General features: G+C 41.2%; 1 pseudogene; it reads left to right on the top strand.

Annotated features, from left to right (window-relative positions):
- Positions 1 to 2719: 2719 nt before the first annotated feature.
- Positions 2720 to 19705, top strand: LOC135550234 (growth arrest-specific protein 2-like; annotated as a pseudogene).
- The last annotated feature ends 3 nt before the right edge of the window (positions 19706 to 19708 follow it).

A 19708-nucleotide genomic window follows, 5' to 3' on the forward strand; every position in this document is an offset into this window, starting at 1 on the left:
TTTTTGGTACCCTTCCTCATATCTGTGCGTCAACACAATCCTGTCTCGGAGCTCTACGGACAATTCCTTCGAACTCATGGCTTGGTTTTTGCTCTGTCATGCACTGTCAACTTTGTGACCTTATGTAGACAGTTGTATGCCTTTACAAATCATGTCCAATCAATTTAATTTACCACAGGTTGACTCCAATCAAGTTGAAGGGTGATCAATTGAAACAGGGTGCACCTGAGCTCAATTTCGAGTCTCATTGCATTGAATACTTACATATATAAGGTATTTCTGTTGTTTTTTATGTATGAAAAACTGTTTTGCTTTGTCATTATGGAGTATTGTGTGTAAATTGATGTGGGTGAAAAATGATTTAATCAATTTTAAAATAAGGCTGTAACTTAACAAAATGTGGAAAAAGTCAAGGGGTCTGAATAATTTCCGAAGGCACTGCATAAATACTGCAGTAAAAGAGAACTATAATATGTACTATAGTAATTACTGTAGTGTTTTTGCGGACTGTAGTACGGTATACTGTAGTATTTACTGTAGTGTTTTTGCGGACTGTAGTATACTGTAGTATTTACTGTGATGTTTTTGAGGACAATAGCGTAGTATTTACTATAGTGTGTTTGTTTTATTATCTTTGACATCGAAGTGGAAGCTTTCTCCTTTTAGGAAACCTACTAGAGAAATACTGAACGGATAGTTCAGCACTTCTGCTCTTTTCTATAACTTGTAGTGAATACAGTATATGGTCTATACTTTTCATGTATGTTTGTCAATTATGGTTGGCACAAATTGTGATATAGGGAAGGGAATGGGCAAGGTATATGCAAATTAAATACTGTAGTATTTACTATAGTATACTATAGTATACTACAAAATTCTATAGTAAGTACTACACATGATCGAGGGATACTACAGTGTGTATGTCACGCCTTGGTCTTAGTATTTTGTGTTTTCGTTAATTAGTTGTTCAGGCCAGGGTGTGACATAGGTTTATGTTGCTGTATTTCGTATTGGGGTTTTGTAGTTATTGGGATTGCGGCTGAGTAGGGGTGTTGCATAGGCTTGGCTGCCTGAGGAGGTTCTCAATCAGAGTCAGGTGATTCTCGTTGTCTCTGATTGGGAACCGTATTTAGGTAGCCTGGGTTTCACTTTGTATTTCGTGGGTGATTGTTCCTGTCTCTGTGTAGTGTTCACCAGATAGGCTGTAATTAGTTTTCACGTTCCGTTTGTTGTTTTGTATTTATTTAAGTTATTTCATGTATCGCTATCCTCTACATTAAAGACATGAGTAACCACCACGCTGCATTTCGGTCCGACTCTCTTTCAACAAACGAAGAACGCCGTTACAGTGTAGTATAGTATTCTACAGTATACTACAGTTAATTATAGAATTCTATAGTAAACTGGTATTTTTTCATGTGGGTGCCTATGTGACAATAGGACATTACAATAGGACATTACCTTGAAAACATACTGTTTGTACATGTGTATCCTATCAACAAATGCTAGTTTCAGTAGTTAGTGATGGATTCTGTGGGGGTTACATCCCTGTCAGCAGTCAGTATGTTTAACCTTCCAATAGTCTGGGACTTTAAACAGAACTCACATTTTCTTGGCAATTGAAATGAACGACACATCTGACGTTAAGATGTACATACCACAGAATCTAGGCATCTTATGGTAACACTCCACTCTAGAGTTTGTTGAAGTTGACCAGTATATGTTCATCTGTCTTTCACTGCAACCCCGGTGCATGTGTTGTTTTCTTACCCCTGCAGATTAACTGTGGGGATTACGGGAAGCCAAAGCATGTCTCTGCATGGGGTTGGCCTTTATGATGAATACTTGTCTGGAAAGAGGAGAAATGAGGCATAGAATAGTGCCAGGGGATTGGCTCTTGGCTTTAGATGTTTGTCTATTAAATCATTCCCTGACATCAGTTACACTAACAGTTATAACACAAGGTTGGTGCATGTGTGTTCATGTTTGTGTGAAGATTTGTGTGTATGTGGGCTCTGTGTGTGATCTATTGTGTCAGTACATGTATTTTGTATGTTTGTGTGGGTTAGTATGTTGCTGGATGTGTATCATCCATGCTTTTGTTTTCCACACTGAAGACCATTACGAGTTTTACCTGTGCCAAAACCTTCTCCTGCCCGGACCTCCACCAACTCCAGACCTTTCCGCTCATGTGGGAGTCTGGTGGACAGTACTCCTACTGTGCTCTGTTGTCTCTCATAGCCCCCCCCCCCGATCTGGCCCACGCTTGGCTCCTGTCTCAGCTGTATGTCCCTGTCCTGGCCCCTTCTCCGGGAGGAAGGTGTGGAGTGCTCCTAGCCCTGGTTAGGGTCAATGAGAGTGTTCCACACCATTCGATTTACTGTCAAATGAACTAGAGGCTAGAGCTTGTTTGAGTTGGGTTGAACTCTTGCTGTAGTAGGCTATTAAAACTTTAAACAGAATGGCTGTCCTGATGTATACAACTAGAAATGTACAGAAAATATTGAAACACCAGAGGCTGACAGACAGGTCGACGCCCCTCTGAGAAAGAGCTGATTTACAGATAGAAATGCCGCACCACAAATAAGCTCTCCAACTCCCTCCTCTGATGTGACATATTCAAATGTTGCAAATCTAGAAAAGTGACAATACAAAATATTTTAAATATGAATTAAATACAACATTAACAGCTTATTTTCCTCTTGTCCTGCAGGCAAAAGAGGAGGGAACCATGAACAGTCCGGTAGAAACAGAGGACGACCAATACAGTCCAATACATCTCACTGGACTCGGAATATGTTGCCTCCTCAGTCCCAAACAGCACCACGATGGGCCTGGTCTGGAGAGCCCACAGCAGTACACCAAATGGCTCCCCAGCCGCCACGAGGCCAGCCTGCTGCCCATGAGAGAGGACCTGGCTCTCTGGCTCAACATATTTCTAGGTAGGGTGACCTTCACATGATTTTTATGTTGTTACAAAGCACCTGCAACAAACTTGTAACCATCTTGGGGTTTGGGTCTTTTAAAACACTTTTAACAAGGAATGTGTCTGAACTATGACTAAGATAATGTGATGCATTTGGTTTCGCTAGAGTCTTGTGTAACATAGGCTTATTTTTGTAGTTTCTGAACATCAATACAAATGTCACCCAATGACATACAGGTTATGCGAGGACATGAAAATGGATCATACTTTTTATATTGGATAAGGGGGACCTTGCTATTGGTTGGTGTTCTGAACTGGAAAGGCACACATGAACCTAAAAACCCTGCATGTCTGGTCACTGAAAGGAACCCTGTTAAGATTCCAGGGGAACAATATTGTTGGAAGGAAGTCAGGAAGGGCCTGAACATGTCACAGCCTGTGTGTGTCTGGGTCGGGGAGACGACTAGATAATATCCATCACTCACACATAGGGATCGACTTGCAACAATGCAAGCCACGCATAAGTATTTTCTAGGTCGACCAGCAGGAAGTTTGCATGAGAATGATGTCGTTAATAATAAGGTCCCATTAATAAGGCAAATGCTTCAGTTTAATATGGCATAATAAAAATGCATTACTCCAGATCAACACCCTTATCATTATTCACAAATAATGCCAGAGCAGTATAGTACATCTGTGTCATCACAGTGAGTAGTAACCTCAGGACAAAAACACCTGTGTAATGACATATAACACCCTACATGATAAGTATGTAGTCACTATATAGTCACTTATCATGTACATATCATTTTTTTTGAAACAGGGTATAAGTAAATAAAACATTATTATTAGATGTAAAGCACACAGTGATATAAGACAACTATTTGATGTGAAATGGGCTCCCCTTTCTGTGGCCTGTTTAGCATGGTGTTGGTGACTGACGTTTCTCACCACAGACACTGGGGTCACGGCTGACAGCCTGATGGACAGGCTGGATAATGGGGTTCTGCTGTGCCAGCTGGCCGAGGAGCTACAGGAGAGGATGATCCAATGCAGCAATGGCAAGGTAACATACAAACATACATGACCATAGACAACACACATTACATGATCCCAATTAAGAATATCGATCTTTCATCAACCTACTTATGCCATACAGATGTCTATATTTCAGTGGCTCAGTCTTTTTAAAACATTTATTTCACCGTTATTTAACCAGGTAGGCTAGCTGAGAACAAGTTCTTATTTGCAACTGCGACCTGGCCAAGATAAAGCAAAACAGTTCGACACATACAACAACACAGAGTTACACATGGAATAAACAAACATACAAACAATAATACAGTAGGAAAATCTATATACAGCATGTGCAAATGAGGTAGGATAAGAGAGGTAAGGCAATCAATAGGCCATGGTGGCAAAGTAATTACAATATAGCAAATAAACGCTGGAATGGTAGTCTAAGACACTGCAATGGTAGTCTAAGACACTGGAATGGTAGTCTAAGACACTGGAATGGTAGTCTAAGACACTGGAATGGTAGTCTAAGACACTGGAATGGTAGTCTAAGACACTGGAATGGTAGTCTAAGACACTGCAATGGTAGTCTAAGACACTGGAATGGTAGTCTAAGACACTGGAATGGTAGTCTAAGACACTGGAATGGTAGTCTAAGACACTGCAATGGTAGTCTAAGACACTGGAATGGTAGTCTAAGACACTGGAATGGTAGTCTAAGACACTGGAATGGTAGTCTAAGACACTGCAATGGTAGTCTAAGACACTGGAATGGTAGTCTAAGACACTGGAATGGTAGTCTAAGACACTGGAATGGTAGTCTAAGACCCTGGAATGGTAGTCTAAGACACTGGAATGGTAGTCTAAGACACTGGAATGGAGCCGTCTCTGATGTACGTTTGGTGTATTTTAGTATTATGATGAAACCTAGCCATCACTTGAAAGTAGACAATAAAGGACAGAATGTTTCACTGAGAGTCTCTGGTTTTGAAGTCACCATCTGTGGTTCTCCTCACCACTTCTCTGCTACTGCTGGTACTGACTGAGAACTGCATAATGCCCCCGCTTCATTGGCATTCTTGAATTGTGTTTACTACTAACTGTTTCCTAAATTTATACAAAAATAACTCAATATTGTTTATAATCTTACACAGAATCTTCCCAAGTGCTGGCTGTTGGAGTTACTTTCTATGGTTCACATCTGACTAGACATTTGGAGGGAATTTAATTAAAGGCCCAGTGCTGTCAGAATTATGTTTTACTGTTTTTCGTTTTTAAAATATTGTTCAACAACTGATAAAACTATCAATGTAAAAAAGTGAAACATTTGATCAGTGTATTTCCTGATAGTTGCTGGTTGAAAATACAATCTACACAGGACACATCACCAGGCGGTTAATTAGTTAAAGGCCCAATGCAGTCAAAAACGTGATTTTCCTGTGTTTATATATATTTCCACACTATGAGATTGGAATAATACTGTGAAATTGTGAAAATTATGATAATGTCATTTTAGTGTAAGAGCTGTTTTAAAAGACCGCCTGAAATTTCAGCCTGTTTTGGTGGGATGGAGTTTATCAGGTGGTAAATTAGTTAATAGAACAATAACAAAAAGTTCCAAAACGTCTCTGGCATTAACAGTTAGTTTTCAGTTTGCCCCTCCCCATTCAGACCACTCCCAGACAGTTCTAGCAAAATTCTTGCTTGAGAAATGTTTTTTTTTTTTTGCTAAAAAGCTATTTCTGTTTCTTTTGGAAACTGTTTATGGAAACTATTACAGTAAGGAATATACTTGTTATCCAGAAATTATTTGATATTGATCTAAAAATGGCTGCATTGGGCCTTTAAGAAAATAATTGATGCTAAGAGGATAATGTAGTGGGATTGACCCCAAATTAGCTGTTATTAATAATTATAATGCACTAATTATACCATGTTATACACTGAGTATAAAAAAAACATTAAGAACAGCTGCACTTTCCATGACTCAGACTGACCAGGTGAATCCAGGTGAAAGCTATGATCCCTTATTAATGTCACTTGTTAAATCCACTTCAATCAGTGTAGATGAAGGTGAGGAGACAGGATAAAGAAGACATGGATTGTGTGTATGTGCCATTCAGAGAGTGAATGGGAAAGACAAGAAATGTATGTTCCTTTGATCGGGGTTGTAGAGTTCATGTCCTGACAAATTGACGCTGTTCTGAGTGCAAAGGGGGGATGCAACTCAAAAGTAGGAAGGTGTCCTTAATGTTTGGTATACTCCGTGTATTGAGCTGAATTAGAGTATTGACATTGGCTTGGTGATTATCCCTGTGTATTTTCCCCAGCCCTTCGTCCGCAGGGTGATTAATTGGCGAGCTGATGCTGCTTCTGGCTCTTTCTTTGCCCGGGACAACGCTGCCAACTTCCTCTACTGGTGTCGGAAGATTGGTGTGGATGAGACTTGCCTGTTTGAGTCTGAAGGTTTGGGTGAGTGCCTACTTGTTTGTTCATTTCCGCCTGGCAACTGACAGGACACAAATCTGCCCTTAAACAGCCAATGTCCATCAAGTTGTCTGTCTAAGAGAGAATCTGTAAATCTCTGTCAGAGTCAACCAGATTAACTCATGAACACTGAAATGGTGTGGCTAATTGGCAACAGACCCTACAGTTAGATCATTAACACACTTCTGCCGATTCTAATTTGTTGTAAATCTGTGCTCAGGATGTGCAACGTCCAGAGACTTAGCAGAGATAATCTTATTGAGAAACAGTCCTCATACACTTCTCAAGATGTCTGGTTTTAAAACGTTCCCGACCCCCATCCCATCTCTACTCTCATCCATATACAGTGCCTTGCGAAAGTATTCGGCCCCCTTGAACTTTGTGAACTTTTGCCACATTTCAGGCTTCAAACATAAAGATATAGAACTGTATTTTTTTGTGAAGAATCAACAACAAGTGGGACACAATCATGAAGTGGAATGACATTTATTGGATATTTCAAACTTTTTTAACAAATCAAAAACGGAAAAATTGGGCGTGCAAAATTATTCAGCCCCTTTATTTTCAGTGCAGCAAACTCTCTCCAGAAGTTCAGTGAGGATCTCTGAATGATCCAATGTTGACCTAAATGACTAATGATGATAAATACAATCCACCTGTGTGTAATCAAGTCTCCGTATAAATGCACCTGCACTGTGATAGTCTCAGAGGTCCGTTAAAAGCGCAGAGAGCATCATGAAGAACAAGGAACACACCAGGCAGGTCCGAGATACTGTTGTGAAGAAGTTTAAAGCCGGATTTGGATACAAAAAGATTTCCCAAGCTTTAAACATCCCAAGGAGCACTGTGCAAGCGATAATATTGAAATGGAAGGAGTATCAGACCACTGCAAATCTACCAAGACCTGGCCGTCCCTCTAAACTTTCAGCTCATACAAGGAGAAGACTGATCAGAGATTCAGCCAAGAGGCCCATGATTACTATGGATGAACTGCAGAGATCTACAGCTGAGGTGGGAGACTCTGTCCATAGGACAACAATCAGACATATATTGCGCAAATCTGGCCTTTATGGAAGAGTGGCAAGAAGAAAGCCATTTCTTAAAAATATCCATAAAAAGTGTTGTTTAAAGTTTGCCACAAGCCACCTGGGAGACACACCAAACATGTGGAAGAAGGTGCTCTGGTCAGATGAAACCAAAATTGAACTTTTTGGCAACAATGCAAAACGTTATGTTTGGCGTAAAAGCAACACAGCTCATCACCCTGAACACACCATCACCACTGTCAAACATGGTGGTGGCAGCATCATGGTTTGGGCCTGCTTTTCTTCAGCAGGGACAGGGAAGATGGTTAAAATTGATGGGAAGATGGATGGAGCCAAATACAGGACCATTCTGGAAGAAAACCTGATGGAGTCTGCAAAAGACCTGAGACTGGGACGGAGATTTGTCTTCCAACAAGACAATGATCCAAAACATAAAGCAAAATCTACAATGGAATGGTTCAAAAATAAACATATCCAGGTGTTAGAATGGCCAAGTCAAATTCCAGACCTGAATCCAATCGAGAATCTGTGGAAAGAACTGAAAACTGCTGTTCACAAATGCTCTCCATCCAACCTCACTGAGCTTGAGCTGTTTTGCAAGGAGGAATGGGAAAAAATTTCAGTCTCTCGATGTGCAAAACTGATAGAGACATACCCCAAGCGACTTACAGCTGTAATCGCAGCAAAAGGTGGCGCTACAAAGTATTAACTTAAAGGGGCTGAATAATTTTGCACGCCCAATTTTTCAGTTTTTGATTTGTTAAAAAAGTTTGAAATATCCAATAAATGTTGTTCCACTTCATGATTGTGACCCACTTGTTGTTGATTCTTCACAAAAAAATACAGTTTTATATCTTTATGTTTGAAGCCTGAAATGTGGCAAAAGGTCGCAAAGTTCAAAGGGGCCGAATACTTTCGCAAGGCACTGTATATACAGTTCACGTTTACGTACACCTTAGCCAAATACATTTAAACTCAGTTTTCACCATTTCTGAAATGTAATCATAGTGAAAATTCTCAGTCTTAGGTCAGTTAGGATCACCACTTTATTATAATAATAATAGCTGAGATAATTATTTATTTCAGCTTTTATTTCCCTCATTACATTCTCATTGGGTCAGAAGTTTACATACATTCAATTAGCATTTGGTAGCATTGCCTTTAAAATGTTTAACTTGGGTCAAACGTTTCGGGTAGACTTCCACAAGCTTCCCACAATAAGTTGAGTGAATTTTGGCCCATTCCTCCTGACAGAGCTGATGTAACGGAGTCAGGTTTGGAGGCCACCTTGCTTACACACGCTTTTTCACTTCTGCCCACATATTTTGTATAGGATGAGGTCAGAGCATTGTGATGGCCACTCCAATACCTTGACTTTCTTGTCCTTAAGCCATTTTGCCACAACTTTGGAAGTATGCTTGGGGTCATTTGCGACCAAGCTTTAACTTCCTGACTGATGTCTTGAGATGTTGCTTCAATATATCCACATAATTTTCCTCCCTCATGATGCCATCTATTTTGTGAAGTGCACCAGTCCCTCCTGCAGCAAAGTACCCCCACTACATGATGCTGCCACCCCCGTGCTTCACGGTTGGGATGGTGTTCTTTGGGCTTGCAAGCATCCCCCTTTTTCCTCCAAACATAATGATGGTCATTATGGCCAAACAGTTCTATTTTGTTTCATCAGACCAGAGGACATTTCTCCAAAAAGTGTGATCTTTGGCCCCATGTGCAGTTGCAAACCGTAGTCTGGCTTTTATATGGTGGTTTTGGAGCAGTGACGTCTTCCTTGCTGAGCGGCCTTTCAGTTTATGTCGACATGGGACTCGTTTTACTGTGGATATAGATACTTTTGTACTTATTTCCTCCAGCATCTTCACAAGGTCCTTTTCGGTTGATTGATTTGCACCTTTCGCACCAAAGTACGTTCATCTCTAGGAGACAGAAGGCATCCCCTTCTTGAGCCGTATGACGGCTGTGTGGTCCCATGGTGTTTATGCTTGCGTGCTATTGTTTGTACAGATGAACGTGGTACCTTCAGGTGTTTGGAAATTGCTCCCAAGGATCAACCAGACTTGTGGAGGTCTACAATTATTTTTCTGAGGTCTTGGCTGCTTTCTTTTGATTTCCCCATGATGTCAATCAAAGAGGCACTGAGTTTGAAGGCAGGCCTTTAAATACATCCACAGGTACACCTCCAATGATGTCAAATAGCCTATCGGAAGCTTCTGAAGCCATGACATCTTTTTCTGACATTTTCCAAGCTCTTTAAAGGCAGAGTCAACTTAGTGTATATAAAATTCTGACCCACTGGAATTGTGATAGTGAAATAATCTGTCTGTAAACAATTGTTGGAAACATTACTTGTGTCTTGCACAAAGTAGATGTCCTAGCCGACTTGCCAAAACTATAGTTTGTTAACAAGAAATTTGTGGAGTGGTTGAAAAACGAGTTTTAATGACTCCAACCTCAGTGTATGCAAACTTCTGACTTTAACTGTATATATACTCTATCATACCCTCTCATCAGACCATGGGAGGCCTCTGGCCGTAGTCTCTGGTTCCTTGTGCCTGTTCTGGATTAGTAGCCTGTCCGCTGTAGAAAACTGTGCTGTTTCCCATTCAGTCTTCTTCTCTGTTCTGAAGAAGCATGGCCCCACTGGGAAAACACTCCAGTGTCACCTGTCTTTGTCCCACACTGACTCTCTAGCTTTTATCTGTGACTGTCACTATGAGAATGCCAGCCATGCTTCCTCACTAGCTGTAGAGGATTTAGCGAGTGGATGAGATGGTTTAAAGAGAATGAAAGAGACAGATGTTTAGGTGGAGCTGGAAAGCAGGTCAGCTCACAGTGCTACCTGACTCTGTACCTTGAAAATAAGGATGATATATTTTCTTCTGACTTGGATTGTCTTATCTTAGGATCATGTATCACTCATTCACCTCTGTTTCTGTTCGATGCCTTCAGTACTGCGGAACACGGGAGACTAGTTATAGCATGTTGACCACATTTAGTGATATTAACTGTGTGCGCGGTATACCTAATCCACCTGGGCATGTTCCTGCATAGGCATGCATGACACTGAGAGAGTTAATGTGTAGGTTTAACTACCATATGCGTCAGTTTGCCCCCTAGTCTGACTAAACTGGCTTGTTGGTGAATTTTCTCTCAGAATGATAGGACAGGTACATGATGACTACTGTATTTTTATGTTTGACACAGGAATTTTAAAGTCATTCATACTGTATATTTTCATACGTACATAATTGCTTAAATTGTTGTACTTCAATGTACAACTACGTGTAAGTGTATACTGTGTATTTGTGGCATTATGTCCGCTCTACTCTATTCCTGCTTTCTCTCCTCCCTCTTCCCTGCTGCATCTCTGATCTCTGGTGTAGTGATGGATTTACAGAATAGAGCAATGACCAGAGCAAAGAGCAAAGGAACTTCATTGCCAATTTCAAAGATCAAAGGTTACCTATGGACACAGTCGGGAGGTGTGTCCAATGTGTTTCACATTTGAACTATAATACCATAACTTTTCCCAATTGTTTGTGTTTTGGTGGTGCTTAATTTTCATGTTAGGCTACTGAGAGAAGTTAAGTTCAATACACAGTATATCCATGATTCCTTTCCCTCCAAAACAAAACCACACCTTCTGTCCCTGTGAAATGAAATTACATGTTTAGAACAAGATATGTTTTGATATGTATTTGAATCACCTTGGAGAGCCTAACTTTGAAGACTACTGATGATTACAGGCATTGAGCGTGCTGTGTTTAGCCTGCATGCCCACGTTTTCTTTACCCACGTGTCTGGTGCCTGCAGGGATTTGAGTTCAGCTTAAAGGACAGCTGGACTCTGGAGAAAAGCATAACCCCTCCTGAGTCCTCACTGACATTCACCCGTATTCAAAATGCTGCTCTTGTTTTCATTTTCCTCATAGAGAATGTCCTGTTTTATCTTTGCAAGCATCTCTATTGGCAGCTGAATGATACTCCTTGTTAATCGGTAGCATGTGTGATGTTTGTGGTTCCTGAAATGTAAACACATTGGTTTGATCCTTATTCAACTTTGTCTGTGTGAATCCTCATATTCAAATAGCTTGGTGCAGGATGAAGGTTGTTTTTGTGTGTCCTGACATTCTGACACTGTGGTTTGTCATGGACATTCATGTTTACATTTACACATTTAGCTGATGTTCATGTCATCAGGCTTTATACATAAAGATAATACATTAATATGACAGTATTTGTTTAGCCATGACATAAGTTGTGTGTGCTTTATGGGCAGTGCTCCACAAACAGCCTCGGGAGGTGTGTCTCTGTCTTATGGAGCTGGGAAGGATTGCAGCCAGGTGAGTTGTCACGACTCTGTGTACATCATTCACTCAGACTTGCACAACTGCGCTTTCCCAGTTCACGGAATCTTTCTTTACCAACCGTCTAACAGTCGTGGTGTCTCACTGACTCGCTCTCAGGTATGGTGTGGAGCCCCCAGGTTTGGTGAAACTGGAGAGAGAGATAGAGAGGGAGGAGGGAGGGTCTCTCACCCCATCGTCACCTCTGGCCTTCCCCTCACCCACAACTCTTCCCTTAATCTTACCGTTGATCCATGCTCCTACACCCCCTGCTTCTGTAACCCCACCTCCCAGTCCAAGCCCACCCCTTCCCCAGCCCCAATAGACCCTACACCTGCAACTTCCATCTCATCCTCGTCAACCACCACTAGCACAACTTCCACTCAAACCTCATCTGTTATCACTGTCACAACTTCCACTCAGACCCCTCCCACAACACCAACCACAGATACTATCTCAGCCCTGAGCCTTACAGAGACCCCTGTCTCCCCATCTCCACATCCTCCACCACTGCCGTCACCTCCATCCCAACCCTCACCCTCCCCCTCACCTAAGCCCAAGGCGCGTCGTCCAAGTAAATCATCTGCTAAGAAGACTCCAAGCACATGCAACATGTTGGATGACATTGTAAGTACCTCCTCTCAAATAGGCCTAAAGTAACCATGAATTACCCATCAATATAATGAGAAGTACAGAAGCCAATCAGTGTCATCTTGCCCCACTGACTGTATCGTAGGAAAGATCTTAAGTATTGACCTAGTCTAGCACACCAGACTTCCTCTCCAATTGTTTAGCAAACATTCTTAGCGGTGATAATGCGGGTAGGTATAGCATATGGGAAGAAGGAGGTTATGTCTTTGCTTGCTTTATCTGAGAGATGTTTTGTGTTTCAGGTGAGAAACATTATCAGGGACACGCCATGCAGCTGCCCCACTAAGTTCCCTGTGGAGAAGCATCCTAAAGGATGCTACCGTGTCGGGGAGAAGATCCTCTACGTACGAGTATGTCAAAACCCCTTCCTTCACCCTAATTGTAAGGGGTTAATAAACCTCAGGCAGTTGCGTGAAACCATGGAAGTAGATTATATTTATATTGTTCTATACAACAACCACATGAGGAAATATAAAGCATTTAATTTGTTGGTATTGACTTAATACCAACATATTACATTCTTTGCATTTTTTTATGTGGTTGTTTTTTAATCAAGTGATATTTAAGAATGTTGATTGACATATATTCAGAATATTGAGCAATGAGGGCGTGTTTGCTGCAATAAGTGGGAATCTGTAGAGAAGGACTTGTTCCAGGCAAAGCCCCATGGGATACAGGGTTGCTTGGCAACAGTAGACTGAGTTCTAATGGGGGAAAATTATTATTAAAACATGCCCAGGTTTGTAATACTTGATTTGTCCTAATATGTATTGAATGTCTTACAAATAAATTATTGTATATTATTTTGTTTAACAAAAAGTGAAATCTTAGCTATAATGTAAAATTAACATTTATGATTGAGTAAAATGTGCATTTGCCTTTAGTTGCTCCATATCTAATATATTCTGAAATGGACTATTCAATTCCATAGTTCATTTATCAACAATTGGATGGGGTTGCACTCTATGGGTTCAACGAACCAGAAATGCATCAATTGCTTCCTCAGTGGAAGCGTTCCCTATATGGCCTTGACTGACACTGTAGCATCGTCTGTCTTCTGTCCACACTGAGCTGACAGACCAAACCATATGTTGTTTCTCATCTTTTGGGGACAATTGGTCACCAACAGAAGACCGTTTTAATGCTCAGTTAATGTTATTGAAATCCATTGGCTTAGAATGTGTTACTCAATAACAGTACGTGATTTAGCTGTCTTTGTCAATAAGCTGACACGCTGAGTTACAACTGCATTCCTATTTTTCTTCCCTGAGCAACAGAGGCCTTATTTGTACTGCCCATTTAGATATAGTGGCTGCTTTAGACTCACTGAACACCTGTTTCTCAGTAATAGTCAAATGTCTAACATGGGGAAAACATGCCCTTACGCCACTTCAAAGAAAATGGAGGTCATAAAAATGGATAGCCAAGGGATGTTGTTGGTTTATGGGCAAGTTCAGTGAGGCTGTATGTTTAGGACGAACATTGACAAAGTGGAGAAATATGCCCTGACGGTTTCATGGTATCTTTCCTATCTTTCATCCTTCAGTGTTTCTCGGCAACCAAGGTCATATGACTGGGGTTCGGTTGCATGTGAACCGCTTGTCTGTTGAAGCTCTGTAATTTTCCTCATATTCCAGATGCCCTCCCCTAAACACACTTTGGCTTATTTTAGTCTTCTGTGGTTTCCTGAGAATAACTGCTAATTACAGATTTAATTACAGCAGCATGGACTTGTGCCAGGCTACATTACCTTTTTCACTTTAGATTGTCTGTGTGCCCAACATCTCCATCTTAACTGTTATTACTGTACAACAGAGGTGTTCAAAAAAAAAAAAATTATGATTTCAACGTTTTTAAGAATATTGCTAGCAACAACAGAATGAATACATTGTGAATAACAGAAAATATGATTATTGTCATCCACACCAGAAAAGAGGATATATTTTCTTTCTAATGTCGCCTAAGGTATGATGGGGGTCCTTGTGTTGTCAGTTGCCTAGGAGGAGGTTCCTGGGTAAGAAAAGGTTGAAGACTCCTGTTGTACAGCACTATCTGCAGGATACACAGTCCTTTCTCTCAATCACTAAAAAACACACTTCTCTTCTCTGTATGAATAGAACACTACAGTGCACTACCCTGTAAAGATGTTACCTGTGAATGTGTGAAGTGATGCCCATTAACCAGGCCCTGATAACCCCTGTATGTCTGTCTGGCTGTCTGTATGAATAGAACACTACAGTGCACTCCCCTGTAAAGATGTTACCTGTGAATGTGTGAAGTGATGCCCATTAACCAGGCCCTGATAACCCCTGTATGTCTGTCTGTCTGTCTGTCTGTATGAATAGAACACTACAGTGCACTCCCCTGTAAAGATGTTACCTGTGAATGTGTGAAGTGATGCCCATTAACCAGGCCCTGATAACCCCTGTATGTCTGTCTGTCTGTCTGTCTGTATGAATAGAACACTACAGTGCACTCCCCTGTAAAGATGTTACCTGTGAATGTATGAAGTGATGCCCATTAACCAGGCCCTGATAACCCCTGTATGTCTGTCTGTCTGTATGAATAGAACACTACAGTGCACTCCCCTGTAAAGATGTTACCTGTGAATGTGTGAAGTGATGCCCATTAACCAGGCCCTGATAACCCCTGTATGTCTGTCTGTCTGTCTGTATGAATAGAACACTACAGTGCACTCCCCTGTAAAGATGTTACCTGTGAATGTGTGAAGCGATGCCCATTAACCAGGCCCTGATAACCCCTGTATGTCTGTCTGTCTGGCTGTCTGTATGAATAGAACACTACAGTGCACTCCCCTGTAAAGATGTTACATGTGAATGTGTGAAGTGATGCCCGTTAACCAGGCCCTGATAACCCCTGTATGTCTGTCTGGCTGTCTGTATGAATAGAACACTACAGTGCACTCCCCTGTAAAGATGTTACCTGTGAATGTGTGAAGTGATGCCCATTAACCAGGCCCTGATAACCCCTGTATGTCTGTCTGTCTGTCTGTATGAATAGAACACTACAATGCACTCCCCTGTAAAGATGTTACCTGTGAATGTGTGAAGTGATGCCCATTAACCAGGCCCTGATAACCCCTGTCTGTCTGGCTGTCTGTCTGTATGAGTCCTGTGATGTTTGCTTGCCTTTTTAAAGAGCAGAATCTATTGATTACTAAAACCAAGTCATTAGTGGTGTGATTTAATCAGACAGCTCATTGAAGCCTGGCCTGGTATGACACCACCTCTCTCCACTGGAGATTTTTCAATCATGCTAGCCCTGGAGGGCTCCATGCAGCATTCTCAGCTGTTGAAGAAAGGAAGGCTTTTCTTCTCCAAGCCCAATTAAGCACCAGGCTTTATAGCAGGGATGGTAACTGTGTCTGGCACTGAAGAGAATGGAGACATTAAAACCTCTCACAATATCATCTCACTTCCATTACTTCCTATTTCCATCAGAAACATAGTAGCTTTGTTTGGTTTGCTTTATATTTTAGCAGTGGTCTGACTGCTATAAAAAGAAGACATATCTCCATTTGAGCAATCATTAAAGTTCTATGGGATCACCTAAAAGGAAAAAGCAGTTTAATTTAAGAAGGAGATGGTGGTTAGGTTATATTAAAGGCCCTGCCCTTTTTGCATGTGACAAGATCCTCCCATAGAGTGAGATATATGTGCATTTCTACAATACAATTACTCCATCTCTCATGTAATGACCAGTGCAATCACAATACATTTTCCTCAGAAGGGAATGGTTAAAGCATGGCCCCTAGTGGATGATGGGTGAAGGCCTCTTCCTCCATTAGCATTCTCATGAATCTTTCATCAACAAACGGGAGGAGAGAGAATCAATAGAGCTGCCAGGGAAGGAAGGCACAGGGGAATCCAGCAGTCAGCTTATGGGCTGGAGTAACGGCACACGTGTGGGGGGGCAGGGGCTGTTAGAATGAATCTGATTATATAGAAGAAGATGTCTGCCGCAGGGGGTTGTGTGCACAATTCCTGAGAAAGTCTACTTGCATAATTCCACTATGTGAATATTGAGTTTTGAGAGTCATAACATATTTTGACTAGTGTTCTGTGTTGACTAGTGTTCTGTTACATACGAAATTAAATAAATACAGTAACCCAAATATATTTTCCTCATAGAGCTCTTGAAATGTATTGCTGTAGGCTATAAGACAAATCCTTAGCCTACTGTATTTTAGTCCACATTTGTATGGATAGCTCTAACCTAATGTTGATGAGTGGGAAAAACATATAGGTGTTTCCCTCCACTGCTCCTGCTCCCCCTCCCTCCTTCTTACCCTGTGTTCGTGTGTTATGTCAAACTTGACCCCGCTGTCAGCAATAACATTTTAATCTGCCGGTGGACAGCTGAGGCAGATCACGTCTCGGGGGCTTCTTTGGTTGGTAAATGGGACTACCAGGCATTGTCTGTGTGCACGTGGTTGCTTGTGTATGTGCGTGTGTGTATTCACTTACACCCCTCCACCGTCCATCTCGCCATTAGTATGCATAGTGGAGGACAGGAGGCGTATAGCAGGGGTGTAAATCTGCTTGTATTATCACATTCTTAATGGTTCCATAATGAAGGGGTTATGGGCGATAAGGAAGGAGGGGGTGGGCCGGTATTGACAGAAGGACGGCTCGCCAGGCAAGGCCTCTTGGGAATCTAGACGTCTGTGTGGAGCTACAGCTTTGTAAAGAGACAGCGATCTCTATTTTGCTGCTTTCATTTTCTTACAATCCGACTGTATTATTTGAGAGCTGTTGCCATGGTAGCGTCAGGTTTGTACCAGACCAGAGGGTGATGTGTAGAGGAAGGTGTCTATGCAGTATGTTGTCAGAGGGCTTGATTTAAAGAGTGCTGATATCTCAGAGTGTTTGCCTGCTATCACAGGTGTTCTAAGTGTAACTATGTACATGGTGACTTCACAACAACGTACTATTTATGAATGCTGTGTCCTCTGTGTGCGCGCCCGTGCGTTCGTGTCTGTGGATTAGTCCACTGCATGTACTCAGCTGGTGTCATGAGGCAGTGTTTCATTTGGCTTAATGAGATTTTGACAAATCTGTCTCTTTCTATGGATCAGAGATCATTTGACTTTCATGAGGGCTGTTACACAGGCAGAAGGAACTGGTCAATATTTGATTAGAAGGGTATCTTCTCTTCTTGTCGGGGGTCATACAAAGAGCAGTTTCAGTCTGGGGAGTGGATCATAACATTTTCTAAGGTTACTATGCCTTGGCATACTTGAAATCAGACATAGGTGAAGGGGGATTCAAAACCAAGCTAGGTACTGAGCAACAAACAAGTACATTTGTTGTGATATGGTTGAATTGGTTAATTTGCTCAAATGCAGTGGAGTGGACGAAATGGAATAGCAGTCATGGGTTTTATTGTACCTGCTGTTTCTGACTATCCCCTCCATCTTGTTCTTCCTGCAGATGCTGAATGAACGTCATGTGATGGTGCGCATCGGGGGAGGCTGGGAGACCTTGGGATGTTACCTGCTGAAGCATGACCCCTGCCGGAGTCCACCGGTCACCCCGGTCAGGACCTGTTGGGCCAAAGGCAAGTCCCCCAACATGAAGGACCTCTTACCACTGTCACCAGACAGCTACATGGTGGTGGGGGCACACTACCGTGCCAAGAAATAAAACATGAATCTGTTCAACCATAACAGATAACTGACACCACAACCTAGTAATGAAGCTTCCTGGTTATGCTGAGCATATGATGTTTTTTTCTGGGGATTTATTTGAATGAAAGCTATTGCCTAGTGACCAGCGGTGTGTGTGTGTGTAGATTTATCTTTGGTGAAGTTGGGTTTAGTGGCTCACATATATGTAGAAAGGTATATTTTATCATCTAAAGGAATTCAACAAAATACCTGGTATGGTGTTATTTTTCGGGTATGGTGTTACTTTTCGGGCAGTAACCGAAAAGTTGCTAGATCGAATCCCTGAGCTGACAAGCTAAAAATCTGTCGTTCTGCCTGAACAAGGCACTTATTAATAACCTACTGTTCCTAGGCCGTCATTGTAAATAAGAATTTGTTCTTAACTGACTTGCCTAGTAAAATAAAAAAATGTAAGATTAGTTTGAAAAAGTGATCTTACCTGTAAAAATCGATCCTGTAGTCTTTAAAAGAGTTGATTCAGAATGGCTAGTATAGCTGAGAGGTAATGGCATTTAGAATTGTATTTTACTACATTGGATGAGGGCTCATCTGAAGACTGTCCAGTCATTTCTCTATAAGAATTGGTTTATTGTATTATAAAATATTTTTGTTAGAACCCTGAGAGAAGACGATATAGGGATCAGTTATGAAATGTTTATTTTTCATTATTTTATGTATATTTTGGAATGTACTCTGATTGAATATCATGTAATGACATCACATGGGCATGAAAAAGGGCAAAAATGTGAACTATCAATTTATCTGTGGTCAGATGTTCGATGGTTAGCTATTACCTTGCAGCCTTGACTCAGTTGCTTGGAATTAACACGACTGATGACACAGCCAGAAAATACACAACTCTCCTCTAGGTGGCACTGTGTCATAAGCAATAGATGGTACAAGTAACAATTAGCCCAGGGTTTCTTAGCCTCTATGGCTGAATTTAGACATGCACCACAATTATGATAATCAGCCTTAAGATGATCTAATTTGAAAAGAGCTGTGATTGGTCAAAATACCTATTGGTGGAAAAGAAGATCAGAATTGGGCTGCCTGTCTAAATGCAGCCTAATATTATTACAGGGAATTCATCCACTGAGGTCCACTTAAAGTAAGTCTAGCATTTGGACTAAATCAGTGTCAGTTCACTAACTGACAGATGTCGGCAACATCCATGTGATTGTTTTTAAAACCTCATAAATGCTGTATTAAGTTTGGAGAATGAATATGTGCTACATACTGATGAAAGACAAACTGAGATGGATGATGGTGCTTTTTTTTATTGTCAAATCATGGCATTCGTGTAATTCCTCTGAAAAATGTGCCACATGTCCAACCAAAACTTTACTGCAGTGGTTGCAATAACCATAATAGCCTATTTGATTATACTCTCTATGAGTGTGAAATAGTGTAGATGTAAGCCCAGATGGGCAGTTCACAGGAAGAGGTTTACCTAAGCTCAGTGTTTTTCTGTTGTGACATAAGATGACATAGACATCTTAAATACATGAAATATACAGACACATTTG

The sequence above is a fragment of the Oncorhynchus masou genome, chromosome 1 (assembly GCF_036934945.1).
Source record: "Oncorhynchus masou masou isolate Uvic2021 chromosome 1, UVic_Omas_1.1, whole genome shotgun sequence".
Taxonomy (NCBI): domain Eukaryota; kingdom Metazoa; phylum Chordata; class Actinopteri; order Salmoniformes; family Salmonidae; genus Oncorhynchus; species Oncorhynchus masou.